Genomic DNA, 9,360 nt, shown 5'->3' with positions numbered 1-9,360 from the left:
ATAGGGTGAAGCCACTCAAGCGACACGATGAACACCATATATATTATGGGTGTGAGATGGAGGATGGACATCAACCAATGAGCAACCATCTAGTCACAAGGAGAGAGATGTAAGTTCGGGTGAGCAGATTATAGCGCAGTACAGAACTCGGTGAAGGAGCGAACGAGCCCACAGAGCAGGAAAGTCTGGTGAACGAGCAGATTTTGGGTCAGGTAGTGGTGACTACAAGGCGGGTGGACCGCAGACCCGTGACAATGTGTAGCACAAAGGTCAAGTTCGATAGAGTTGGTGCAACGACGAGCGTTGGGCACTGCGAGTGTGCAGCGACACGATGGGCACAGAACATTGTGGATGTGCAGCAAGGTCGGGTGCAACGTGCGAGAAGAACTGGTCGTGCGACCGTGATTGGGTCATGCAGCAGGTTGAGCATGTGGACCTAAAGGGTAGGCTGACCCGTGCAAAAAACTGTAAAAACGGGTTGATTCAGTTTTCCTCCCTATGATGTAACATTTGAAAACATAAATTTACATATGATTATATAAAGCATTAAATTATTGAAATGATGTCTCCTGCATATTGTTGTAGCTATTTAAATTTATGAATTCCACACATAACTGTTGTAAAGAAATTAATGAATTTTAATGTAGGCGTAGTCCGGAAAATACAATGGACAAAATATAAGTGTAAGTGTTTAACGAGTGGGGTAAGATACTCCAATAAAGAAAAACGAATTGGGTCTGCGGAAGATGGTATCAGAGCTAGTACAGCAGAAGGTTGTAGAGACTGGAGACATATGCAGGTTGAAGTTTTGGAGAAAAATAAAAATTGGTTGCATAGTTTGGGGTTTCTTGACTTGGATATTCATGGAAGAACCGTACAAACCTTGGTGGACACAGGTGCCACACATAATTTTATGATGATAAGGTTAGTGAAGGAAGTTGGGCTGCAGATTGTTCCAACCAGTGTGGAGGTCAAGGTAGTGTACTCGAAGGCTAAAGTGTCAGGATTGGCAGACAAAGCGCCAGTTTGAGTTGCAGATTGGTAGGGTTGTTTGGAGTTCACGATGATGGAGATGAATGACTTTGACATGATATTGAGGAAGGATTTTCTAAAGGGAAACAAGGAAATTAAAATATCCTTTTTCGATGAGATCATGTTAATTGGAAACACACACACGTGGGCTTTACCTACTCACCAACAGAGAAGGGAAGTGAAGGTGAAGCATGTTTCTACACTAAGTATGAGTAGGGTGATGCGGGATTCATATGTTGAGACATATGTGACAGTTATCAGGGAGTTTGAGGACGTTGATGGATTGGGGACACCTATTCCAGCTGATATTTCTGATGTATTAAAAAATATGCAGATTTGATGCCCAATGAGTTGTTGAAAGTACTTCCATCGAAATGTGCAGTGGACCGTAACATTGAGCTAGAGGCAGGGAAGCAACCTCTGGCAAAAGATCCTTATCATTTGTCAGGACCGGAATTGGAGGGATTGAAACGACAATAGAAGGATTTGGCTGATGCAGGCTTCATATGACCTTCAAGGTCCCCATATGGTGCTCCAGTATTGTTCCAGAGGAAGAAAGATACGAATGAGTTTCGAATGTGTTGTGATTATTGTTCTCATAACAAGCAGACGATAAAGAACGGATATCCTTTGCCACTTGTTGCATATTTCTTCGACAACCTTGCGAAAGGCTGATTGTTTTCCAAGATAGATTTGAGGCATGGGTATTACTAGGTGCAGATAGCAAAGGGGGATGAGAAGAAGACTGTGATTGTGATGAGGTATCAGAGTTTTGATTTCCTTGTCATGACTTTCGGGTTGTGCAATGCTCTTGCTACATTTGCACTTTGATGAATGAAGTTTTGCGTCCATATTTGGATTCATTCGTAGTAGTATACTTGGATGACATCGTGATATTCAGTGATAAGATGGAGTATCATAAGAAGCACCTAGATTTGGCATTTGAGGCATTGAAGAAGAATCAGTTGTACTTGAAGAAGTCGACGTGTATGTTTGCCGAGATCGAGATTATGTTCCTTGGACAAATTATGGGTCAAGGTCACATACAGATGGAGACAAGCAGGATAAAGGCGATTTAGGGTTGGGCCAAACTAAAGAATGTCCATGATATGAGGGTGTTCTTGGGGATGACAAACTACAAGTGGAAGTTTGTAGAGGGGTACTTCAAGGTGACTGCACCACTGACAGACATTTTGAAGAAGGATAAGTGATGGAATTAGACAGAGAAGTGTCGAGCAACAACTGAATATTTGAAGAAGAGGATGGTCATAGCACCTATACTAAGGCTACATGATTTTGAGAGACCACTTGAGGTGCACATTGATGCTTCAGATTTTTCAATAAGGGGAGTAATCTTGCAGGACGAGCATCCAGTGGCATATAGAATCGAAAGTTGCAGGATAGAGAGCGGCGGTATCCGATTCATTAGAAGGAGATGAATGTGATCATCCATTGTTTACAGGTATGGAGGCATTACTTGATTGGGAAGCCTTTTGTTGTCAATACTAACATTGTTTTAGCAACAGGCTCATTGGCAGGACTTCTTGGCAGAGTTTGACATGACTATTGAGTATAGACTAGCGAGACTCAATGTAGTTGTAGATGCCCTCAGTAGGAAGGGAAAGTTAGATGAAATTGAGGAGGGAGAGGACCGTACTGAGTGTAGTAGGAGTCGAGTACTAATGATCGATGAGATGTAGAGTAGACTTTGAGCTAGTATGGAGACTGATATTCAAGCAAAGAGAATTCTGAAGAAGGTGAAGGAGGGGAAGACTCAAAAGTTTTTCCTATAAGACAGACTCTTGTTCTATGGGAACTTGATTTACATTTCAAAGTCATCTGGACTTAGGAGGCACCTCTTAAAGGAGTGCCACGATTCTCCATGGGATAGCCGCTGAGGACAACATCGTTCTTTGGCATTGTTGGAGAGAGGGTAATTTGGGGAGACGATGAGGGAAGATGTAGAGGAGTATGTGCATATGTGCATCATTTGTCAGTAGGACAAATCAAATAATGAGAGACAAGGAGGATTGTTGTAGCCTTTACTAATTCCAGAGAGACCATGGATGAGTGTTTCGATGGACTTCATCACTCAATTACCACAGTTGTAGGGGTATAATGGAGTTATGGTCATTGTTGATCGTTTCTCTAAGTATGTCATCTTCATTCCAACGAAGATACCATGTGGGGCCGAGAAGACTGCTAAGCTATTCTTCAAACATATTGTGAAGTATTGGGGGATGCCATTGAGTATTGTGTCTGACTGTGATCCGCGATTTATAGGAAGATTTTAGACCTCTTTGTTCAAGTTGGTTAGGACAGACTTGCTGTAGAGTTTGAGTTACTATCCAAAAACAGATGGGAAGACTTGATGGATTAATGCACTGCTAGAGGACTACTTGAGACATTATGTGATAGCTAATCAAAATAATTGGCCTAAACTCTTAGATGTGGCTCAGTTTAGCTACAATATACAAAAGAGTTCTGCAACCGAGTATAGCCCATTTGAGTTGGTCAATGGATAGGTGGCATTTGCTCCACACACTATCGGACCGAGAGGATTTATGAGGAGTCCATATGCGAAGAGATTCTTGATAGCATGGGAGGAGACCTTTGAGTTAGCATGGGTGCACTTGCATGCTGCAAGGAGGATCAAGAAGTGGGAAGACAAGGATATACAAGATGCACACTTCGAAGTTGAGGATATGGTTTTTCTAAGGATCACCGGAGATCAATTTCATCGAACGAAAGGGACTGCGAGATCTTTGACGAGGAAGTATGAATGATCATTCCATGTGAAGAAGCGAGATGGGGATATTGCTTATGAGTTGGAGCTTTCGAACCACATGTGTTCAAAACATCTTATGTTCCATATGAGTCAGCACAAGAGATGTAGACTTGATGCACGTCATCCTGAAATGACAACATCACCGAGAGGACCAGCCATGATTATGGACAGGCCACACCTAATTTTCGACAAGATATTGGATCATCGGATAGTAGGTGTTGGGAGTACTGCAAAATGTGAGTTATTTATTCAATGTAAGAACACACCGAAGGAGAGTAGCTAGGAAATAGAGGATTCGCTATGGAGGTGGAAGAAGGAGATTACTGAGTATAATGATGAGCTGACATGGTCGATAGGATTGTCGAGGACGACAATGAATCATAGTGGGGGAGGATGTCAGGACCCTGAGTCGACATCATCACCCTTGAGTGAGTCGTGTGCTTGACACAGGTTCACTTAATTGAAGTGCGACGGTGAAGTGATGGGAAGGTGTGGCCCAAAACATGCGATGGGGGGTCATAATGAGCGGGTGTGTCGAGGCAATTTGTGTAGTGGGTGTGTTGAGGCAATTTGTGTAGTGGGTGTGTCGGGGAAATCTCTATAGTGGGTGATCGGGTAGGCGTGCACCCGGGCGAGTCAACATGAAGAGAGAGGAAGACTTTGTGGGCTTGTTTAGCATGTGCGACGAGGAGTGCACACTTGGATGCACAAAATCGAGTGACAAGGAAAGTGGAAAATTTGGCTAAGTGTTGAGGGTGACCGTGAAGAGTTTATAGCGGGCGGTGGGCAACATAATTTTGGCAGGCCAACGTGATTATGGGGTGTCATGGTCGAGTTGGATGGGTCGGTTTGATAGGTTGAAGCCCCTCTAGTGATGCGATGAGCACCATATATAATATGGACATGAGATGGAGGAAGGACATCAACCAACGAGCAACCATCTAGTCGCCAGGTGAGAGATGGAAGTTCGAGTGAGTAGATTATAGCGTAGTGCAGAACTCAGCAGAGGAGCGGATGAGCCCGCAAGGCAGGCGGGTTTATTGAATGAGCAGAGTTCAAGTCGGGTAGCGGTGACCATAGACCTGTGACAACGTGTAGCAGGAAGGTCGAGTTTTGTGGAGTTGGTGCAGCAATGAGCATTGGGCGTTGCGGGTGTACAACGACACGACGGCGAGAAAACTTTGTGGATGTTAAGCAAGGTTAGGTGTGACATGTGAGTGAAACTAGTAGGGTGAATGTGGTCAGGTCATGCAGCGGGTTGATCTTGTGGACCCAACGGGCAGGCCGACCCGTGCAAAAAACTGTAAAAACGGGTTGAGGAAATTTTCCTCCCTATGATGTAACATTTGTAAACAAAAATTTATATATGACTTCATAAAGCATTAAAGTGTAGAAATGATGTCTCTTTCATATTTTTGTAGCTGTTTAAAGTTATGAATTTTGCACATATCTTTTGTAAAGAAATTAATGAAGTTAAATGTAGGCGTAGTCCGGAAAACATAATGGAAAAAGATAAGTGTAAGTGTTTAACCGGTGCCACACGTTACTCCAATCGGGAAAAATGAATTGGGGCTATGACGTGAATGGTCCCATATGCAATGGTGACCCCATTATCCAACGGGTCTACAACCATTTTGAGCCCTTGTCACTTGAGGGATCACATTAATCCACCAATCGATAGGCTTTGATCTTGGCGCGATGTTCGTTCATACAAAACAGAACCTTTAATTAAATATTAGCCTCTACCATTGATGGCCCACAATGTGCCATGGAGATCGATGGTCATAAACGATAGCTCTAGCCCCCCTCCTTAGTGACATCAATCGGGGGGAGCAGGGTTGGAATTTGGATTTCTCTTTACTCATCTTACAATTTTTTTTTGAAGTTTTGGGTCTTTGTTCTTCCCGTCAATAAACATTATGTTCAAAATTTTTCCCTTCAAAAATGATGTTCTCATAATAAATTAGCCCTTTACCAATAAAAATTTGATTAAAAAAATTACCCTTCAAAAATGATATTCTCATAATAAATTAACCTTTCACCAATAACAATTTCATTAAAAAATTACCCTTTAATAATATGAATATATTAAGATTGTCACATGTTTATCATAAAGATTTCCATATCTTAGATTTAATAAACATGATCTAAATGTTATATGTTTGGCATTTTTCTAGATATATTTTCTAATTAATTTTTTCATATATATATATATATATATATATATATAATTTACTGTAATTATAAAAATAATTGATAAATTTATAAAATTCAAATACTCCAAAAAAATTCGTAACATTAAATTATTTTAAATTATAATTAAAAATTAAAAATCTTACTTAAAAAATTATATTATTAAATTTCAATGAAAAAAACAAAACTCACAAAACACAATATAAAACCTTTAAAAATATACAAATTTAAATTTAATATATTATATCAATTTTTCATAGCTATACCATTAGTAATATCCCTCACCCCAATAAATAATTTCTTAAAATAAATTAAGTTTATTCATTAAATCATCATAATTTAAATTAAATAATACATTTTTCCTATTCAAAAAATCACTTGGGACTCCTAATTACTACTTGTCAACTACCGAGCATATTAATGTTATATACTCTCATTCTCAATGAAAGTCCTAACTCTAAATACCATCGAGCTAAAAATACATGCAGAATTTAAACTTGGCTTTTTTTTAATCTTCTCAAAGACGGAGTTATGCTCGTTTCCTCTCTATTTGAAATTTATGGCTGGCCTAAATATCTCTCAAGCTTCGTTTTGACTAGTTACTACGCTAATAAGATACTTTGTGATAACCACCAAAGAACCAACCATTTCAGCGGGCCGCAGGGAAAATCGCTCTTCTATTCCTTATATAACGCATAAGCGTAGTTGGGAATGGTTTGTTAAATTACCAACCCTAAGCTTAGTGGGTCAGAGCTTCAATGAAAAAATATGCACCACCTAACTCTTAAACAAATATTTGGCTTGATCTAAAAAATTATTATTATTTAACTCCAGGCTTATTAGGCTGATAATAAGCCTTTTTTTTGAATCAGTTCACTTCAAAAATTTGTCTACCTTTTTCATGTGCAAATGACATGTGTACACATTTATGACCACATATATGGCTGGCATTAGTATGTTCACATTTATATTAGTTAATTTGTTACGCTATCCTCACTAGTTTATTTTTTAGTTTCCTAATTATCGTCATAGACACTGTTCTACAACTCACCAAAAATTTGTAAACAACACACACTGGGTAATTTTCCTTGCCCTGGAGTCGAGCAAAGGTGGTCAAGCATAGTGGTTCCTTGAATCTCCAAAACCCTACTTAACATCGAAACTTGATGATCAAGAAAGAAACCTAACTGTTATCCTATGATCGGTTTCGCTAATGCCCTCCCTGCTTTCATTTCACGCAGATCCCTAATTAAAATTCATCCAACCCCATCCATAATTGCAGACGGAGGTATTGGTAAAGAAATATCTCATCAACGAATATGGTTGGAAACAACATCATCAGATGGAATTCCACAGATTTGACCAAAAAATCCACATTGTCTTCTGGGCTTTATTTTCACATGAAGAAAAATGAGTTTTGATGTGGTTATTTGGGTCAAATCTATGGGGTTTCCATCAACTGTTCTTGTTAATGTCCAATTCGCTAAACAAGGTTTTGGTTCACATGTTAAACAACTGTGGCAATAATCTGAAGGATTGGAGACATGGTTTATTTGCAAGGTATTTGTTAGGCTAGACAGAAATCTTGAATGAATTTGACAGAATAAATAGATTACCCAATCTTGTGGCTTTTTAACTGAAGAAATAATTTTTCAGGGTTGTAACTGACTAAACTTTCTTGTAATACTCTCATACTGGGAAAGGCATATTCGCTTCATTCTGATAAGACAAGCACCCTTCCAAACTATCGGCAGTGGAGATGAGTGGTTCAACTTACAACAATTCTCTAGCTCCTTCAACATTAAAAGAGTCTAAAAGGGGTATTTGTAATATCAAAGTCACACTATTATAATATTTTCAAGGAGCATAATTAGAGATAGAAGCAATTTTTCCAGATGCTACTATTGTAAGCCCATGTCCGAAGGCGCAGTAAAGGAAACGAAAAACCCTGAGATAACTCTTGCCGAACCAAGAGCCCTACCTTTGCCCTCAACCCTCCTCCTGCAAAGACAAGTTCACTAGAGAGACCTTGAGTAGAAGAAGAAGAATCACAAAGAAAAGCCTAACATATATTTTTTTTCAAGCTCTCTGCCCATAACTGAAATTCCCACCATTCCGCCCGCCTGCAACTCTGAACTTTGTGTATTCTCTGGCTCGCCTTTCTTCACTCTTTGTACTACAAAATTCCTCGATACAGATAGAAATTGAAGCTGATCCCTTTTATCCATCTAATTACTATTAGGAGTTGGAGGTGAACTATTTTCCCCTTTTCTATCTTTCGGGTGAACACTGATTTTTTTCTTCATGTAGGGTCCTCCTTTCTGATGAAGACCGACTGACTTAATTTTTTATGTTTTACAGTGTCCCTGTCTAGGCTAGCATTCTGGGTAAAAGGATTTTCTCATAGATATTTTTTGGAAGGGTCCATGCCAACGTTTAATACTAGGTACATATTTATAGACCTCAAGGGTCCATGCCAACGTTTAATACTAGGTACATATTTATAGACCTCTTAACTATTCCAAGGATGCGTTAATTACAACATTTGGCAAATGTACAAATAATTCTATGAGAGGGTGGAGAAATGAGAGAGAGGAGACTGGCAGAGGAACGTTTTGATGGCAATAGGAGAATATGGCATGGAATTGGTAGTTGGTTGGCTGTGGGCTTAGACTCCATATCATCGATTTTTCTCCACCCAAAGAATGATATTTTCATTTTCATCTCTTCTGCGGAAACTATTTCTTTGGCTTCCCTTAGACTTGCATAGGTACAGGGCACTTACATTATCTATTTGGTACATCATATCAGGATTGACACGATAATTTAGAACTATTTTCTTTTTCCTGAAATATAATGTTATTGTGTAGATGGTACTTTTAATCCTGAGGCTGCACATTCATCTATGTAGATATTTCTCTTGTGTCTGTAGCTGCACATGCTCCTATGTTGTCATTATTTTCATAAATAGAATATTCAAGTTCTGCTTAGCATGCTAATTAATTTAATATATAAATATTGATACTCTATTTGCAAGGAATGATTTTATGGATTCAACCTGTTCTGAAAGTGAGATAGGTGTTTTCATTTATGAAAAAAATGAATCTAGATAGATTTTTGAGAGCAATAAACGATAGTGAATTTCATGACAAGTCAAATTCTTCATATTATAAAACTAAAGTTTGAAATTATAATCACACGAAAATTAAGTTGAATTGATTAACTAACATATAACCCATAAACATTTGTTTTATAAATTCAACATGCTAAATTACTAAGAACTTTCTCTAATTCAAAACTCAAATATTTATTTCTCTAACTCTGGTCATAGTCTTGGTTGTAATAGG

This window comes from Pinus tabuliformis, chromosome 4_1, assembly GCF_031772625.1.
Source record: "Pinus tabuliformis cultivar Carrire ecotype Pingquan chromosome 4_1, CPIR1, whole genome shotgun sequence".
Lineage (NCBI taxonomy): Eukaryota > Viridiplantae > Streptophyta > Pinopsida > Pinales > Pinaceae > Pinus > Pinus tabuliformis.
The sequence above is the reverse complement of the archived record's forward strand: the minus strand, read 5'-3'. Positions refer to the sequence as shown.